The sequence below is a fragment of the Bufo bufo genome, chromosome 7, assembly GCF_905171765.1.
Source record: "Bufo bufo chromosome 7, aBufBuf1.1, whole genome shotgun sequence".
NCBI classification, from domain to species: Eukaryota; Metazoa; Chordata; class Amphibia; order Anura; family Bufonidae; genus Bufo; species Bufo bufo.
Genome location: NC_053395.1, coordinates 230,006,510 through 230,012,509, shown reverse-complemented (window position 1 = coordinate 230,012,509; position 6,000 = coordinate 230,006,510).

Genomic DNA, 6,000 nt, shown 5'->3' with positions numbered 1-6,000 from the left:
CACAATGCTGGGTCACAAACCCTAGGTGTCCCTACGTCTGTCTCCCCCCCCTTTCACTTTCAAACCCTAGAGTCTCCCTTCCTACATTTAGACTGCCCAGCTTCGTCCGACAGATATGAACAGGTCCGATCCCTCCTGACGCCACTGATAATAGAGTTGGCGATGCAGTGTCCTGTCCGACTGTATCAGGCCTTGGTGGTTTGACACTGATATCACTCCACAGGCTGGGGACCTAGTATTATCCCTTATAATAATAATCAAACATGGCCCGACGCGTTTCATTAGTAGTTACCAATTCCTCAGGGGACTAAACTATATACTTGTGACCACAAGGTATCAGGTCACTATTCAGATCAAGTGTATCAGTTATAATCCGAGCTAATACGGTATAATCAGCCCAAATCCATTTCTATTCAATGCTCAGTATTCATGTGGTGTTCACTCCCATACATTGTATCAGTCATTATGGTCAGATTTTACCAATAAATATTATCAGCTGTTCAACAGCGGTGGTACAGAGGCACAAAGCGCCCAACAGCGGTGGTACAGAGGCACAAAGCGCCCAACAGCGGTGGTACAAAGGCACAAAGCGCCCAACAGCGGTGGTACAAAGGCACAAAGAGCCCAACAGCGGTGGTACAAAGGCACAAAGCGCCCAACAGCGGTGGTACAGAGGCACAAAGCGCCCAACAGCGGTGGTACAGAGGCACAAAGCGCCCAACAGCGGTGGTACAAAGGCACAAAGTGCCCAACAGCGGTGGTACAAAGGCACAAAGCGCCCAACAGCGGTGGTACAAAGGCACAAAGCGCCCAACAGCGGTGGTACAGAGGCACAAAGCGCCCAACAGCGGTGGTACAAAGGCACAAAGCGCCCAACAGCGGTGGTACAGAGGCACAAAGCGCCCAACAGCGGTGGTACAAAGGCACAAAGCGCCCAACAGCGGTGGTACAAAGGCACAAAGCGCCCAACAGCGGTGGTACAGAGGCACAAAGCGCTCAACAGCGGTGGTACAAAGGCACAAAGCGCCCAACAGCGGTGGTACAAAGGCACAAAGCGCCCAACAGCGGTGGTACAAAGGCACAAAGCGCCCAACAGCGGTGGTACAGAGGCACAAAGAGCCCAACAGCGGTGGTACAAAGGCACAAAGCGCCCAACAGCGGTGGTACAGAGGCACAAAGAGCCCAACAGCGGTGGTACAGAGGCACAAAGCGCCCAACAGCGGTGGTACAAAGGCACAAAGCGCTCAACAGCGGTGGTACAAAGGCACAAAGCGCCCAACAGCGGTGGTACAAAGGCACAAAGCGCCCAACAGCGGTGGTACAGAGGCACAAAGAGCCCAACAGCGGTGGTACAAAGGCACAAAGCGCCCCAACAGCGGTGGTACAGAGGCACAGAGTCACCATTACTTATCTGCTCAATGTTAGATGGTCATTGCACACAGACAGGTGATGCCGATGTCTTTCCTCGGCGTCCTGCGTATGGCAGCAGCAAACGGAATACACTGGCGGCTTGTTTTAAAACGCCGCGCTTCTCCGCCCATCCACGCCCCTTTTTGTGTCATTCACATGTAAAATCATGTGTTCCACTCACGGCCACGTGACCAAGCGGCTCCAGGAAGTATTCAGGATACAGACATCCATCCATCACCAGGTATTTCTGGAGTGTAATAATATTACAGGCTATAGCTACTAGAGAGGGGTCATTGATCCAGGGAGTTATTCTGATTGCCTGATTGGAGTCGGGAAGGAATTTTTTATTCCCCTAAAGTGGGGAAAATTGGCTTCTACCTCACAGGTTTTTTTTTGCCTTCCTCTGGATCAACTTGCAGGATAACAGGCCGAACTGGATGGACGGAGGGCTTTTTTCGGCCTTATGTACTATGTTACTATGTTACTAAGTTACCAGGCAACCATTCAAGCATATCGACGTCACCAGTGGGCGGGATAACATTGGGTTAGTGCTCAGGATGCCGATACCTATTCATTGCCTTAATGCAGCAGCTATCATAGTCCAGAACCTACTTAATAGGTAATCCTCTAATTGTGGACATGGCACCACAGTGGATCGCATCCATGTCAAGTAGCACTGATTGCCTACTAAAGTATCCGGACAGGAGGGGAGGGGGTTAACAGCAGTTGGTCAAGGATCAATATAGCAACTGAAGGACATCTGCTCATCGGGCCCCATAGGGTGCGCCGTATTGAGCTGAAGAAGCCACCACGTTTCTCTCTGAAGGACCCTCCTCGTCTTGGTCGTGGGACCACCTCAATCCCTATAAATTCAAGGCTGGAGAAATCACCATTATGTGCACCGTTGATGTGTTTTGCCAGCGGTGTCCCTCTCTTATTTCTTATATCACCTCGGTGTCCCCCCGCTCGTCGCCGCAGCTCACGAGTGGTCTTGCCCACGTGCTCCAGGCCACAGTCACAATTTGCCTTGTAAACCACCCCTTTGGTGCGGCAGTTTACAAAGTGTCTAATTTGATAGACCCTATTTGGGACATTGCCACTAAAGGAACGTCCCTGCGTGATATGTGGACAGGCCACACAGCCACTACAGTGATAACATCCCACGGGACGGCGGAGCCACGTTGCCTTTGTGTCTTGTGTCTCACTGAGGTGGCTGTGGACCAGGCGGTCTTTTAGGCGGAGGCCCCTGCGGTAGGTTACTCGTACACTTTCTTGATGTCAGGGTCAAGTGGAAGGATTTCCCAGTGTTTCCTCAACACTTGCTTAACCTCTTCGGACGCCCCATCGAAGGCTCCTATAAGGCGTATGGGGCCACTGTTTCGGACACAGCAACTCATCCCGATTGCTGTCACAGGCCCTTTTATAGGCTGACCTGAGAACTGAATCCGGATAGCCCCTCTCACGAAATCTGCATCGCAGGTCCCCCGCTTGTTGTTTGAAGTCACCCCTGGTGGAACGGTTCCTCTGGATCCTTAGGTTCTGTCCCAGCGGGATCCCTCTCTTCAGGGGCTGCGGGTGGTGACTGCTCCAATGCAGAAGGGGGGCTTCCTGAAGGTTCTCGTTTGGATCATGCCTTCTGTGCCCCTTGATATTTCAATGTCTAGAAACAGGAGGGGATTCGTTTTAATTTCTGATGTAACCGCCATCCCAGTATTTGGGTCCCTTCTTCTTTGTGATTTTGCTGCCGTTCTTCAGTTGTTTTCAATGTAACATTTTGTAACTCTAAGGCCTATTATTTTATTTGAGACTATTAAACGTTACGTTTTATTAAGCTGCCCACTATTTGTGAAATATTTCTTCTCAAAGTGGGTTTGGTATAGACATGAGTCTCGTGGGTCTCTTTATAAACGGACCAGATTTCGCCTTATTTATGTCCAATGCGGTCAGCGGCGGTAACGTTGCGTTTTATTATTGGTATCCATCTTCTGTATATTTCATCAATGTTTATTCTCAATGGTCATATATACTTTATAACGGAGGACTCTATAAGTCTATCAGATACAGGTGGTGCTGGATGGAATTCGCCCCCTTATAGTCGCGTGGGAATTTATAAAACCGGAGGGTGATAGAATTTCCCATATATCTAATTGATTGATTTCTCCATCCATGCCTTCATGTCACGATGGTGATGTGGGGGGTTGATTGTAGTGGATGAGAAGAGGGATGGGGGCTCCAAGGGGGGATCGAGGTGCTGGTAAAACAGCCTGACCCCAATCCGCCGTCGGCTCAAGGCACCCGCCCCGTGAGCTACAGAAAGCCGAAAACTTCGAGCTCGGCATTTAAGCCTTCGGGTAGGAGCAGGGATGGACTGGGACAATAAAGTGGCCCTGGACTTCAGCCAGACCGGCCCACTTTATTTTTCCCAAACACACTCAAAAAAAAACATAAGTAAAAACATTCCACTGTAAGTATAAGTATGTTTCCATCTCCTCTGTCATCTACTATCTCATGCGTTATGTCTTCTCCTCTCTCTAATCCTCTGTCTTTTTTCAGAACTTCTCTCTCTTGTCTACACTCATGTTCCTGCTCATCTCCTCTATCGTCTTCACATTCATCGCCTGCCTCATGCTCCCTCTCCTCTCCACTCTCCTCTATTGTGGACCCAGCCTGAGAATAGACATATAGTAAGTCACAACTGTAGGCTAAATATGTTCCATAAAGTCCACAAATCTGTATGTGGTTTAAGAAGGAAAAAATAATGATGTCTGACTTACCATAGCAGTCAGGCCCGCACTGCTCTCAGCTTTTGCGGACGTTCCAGCAAATAATGCATCTAATTTTACACATTTAGTGGCATCTGCCTCAAGTGCTTGCCTTTTTTTGTCTCTTAACTTCTCGGCTCCTCCCTTACGTTTAGTCTTGTGTTTTAACATGTTTGTTGTTGCAAGTCACACCTAATGGCAATAGGTAACACTTGTTGTTAACCTTACTTGCTGACGCTGTGGTGGTGGCACTGAATTATCGCTGTACTCGTACACTTTCTCGTTCCTCCTCGGCGGCGCTGGCTCCGCCTCCTCTTGTTGCTTGAACGGGCTCGGCTCCTCCCATACTCCTCCTCTCCTCCCGCATACGGCCTGAGATACCTCACGTCGCTGGGAGGTGATCAGGGCCGCTCTAAACATAGGAGGAGGCGGAGCCGGAGGGAAGTGGCAGGCCAGCGCAGCTTGATGGACACCGATCATTGGCTGACGACGCCGCCGACGCCAGCCGCCAGGTAAATGAATCAAAATCACACAGAAAATGACAGTGATTGACAGCCGGCCCATAATTCGATCGGCCCACCGGGATTCTCCCGGTACTCCCGATGGCCAGTCCATCGCTGGGTAGGAGTGTGTTGAATTCAAATATGTGTTTCGACTCCAAACGAGACATTCTCTTAATGCGGTTACCCCCCCCCCCCTCCAATGTTCTGCAACTTTTTCTATTGCCGTGAAGGTGGGTCCCTTTGGGTCTCGATTATGATGTATTTTGAAGTGCTTTTCATAACCAATTCTAATATTGTTGATGTGCTCTGATATCCTTTTCTTTAATGTCCTTTTTGTTAAGAACTCTTTAATTTCATGTGAGTATGAACTAGTCGTCGACTAGATGGTCTCTGTTTTCTTTTGAATAGAGGTGATTTTGCAATTGCAATTTTTTATATTATTATATTATATTTATTTATATTTTTTACATATCCCCCCCCCCCCCCCCCCCCCGTTTCCATTGTGATATTAGCACTGTCTGCCTTCTAGTGTGTTATTTACAATTTTACTTTGGGAAGTGCACACATCCAGCATCATCACTTCCATGTGAACGCCCCAATACCTTCATTTTATGTGTTATTATATTGTCTATCTTATTTGAATACATCTGCATGACTATAAATATAGAGTGCGGGTCTATACTATTATCCCTAATACCGCTATATACTGTACATATATTACCATTATATAATGTACATATAAATAATATAAAAATATACATTACATATACCACTATATACTGTATATATATATAATACCGCTATCTACTGTACATATGATACCATTATATAATGTACATATAAATAATATAAATATATGTTACAGATAATACCGCTATATACTGTATATATATAATACCGCTATGTACTGTACATATGATACCATTATATAATGTACATATACATTATTATTATTATTATTATTTATTATTAAAGCGCCATTCATTCCCTGACGCTGTACATATGATAAGCGGTGCACAGACATAATACAGACATGTGCACTAATCATAAACAAGACAAGTTACAAACTGGTGCAGAAGGAGAGAGGGCCCTGCCCGTGAGGGCTTACAATCTATATGGTATGGGTGAAGGACACAGTAGGTGCGAGTTAAGTTGGTCATGGCGGTATAGAGGCATATATAAATATATGTTACATATAATACCGCTATATACTGTGTGTATATATATATATAATACCGCTATATACTGTATATATATATATAATACCGCTATGTACTGTACATTTATTACCATTATATAATGTACATAACCAAGGTGTTTGCGGA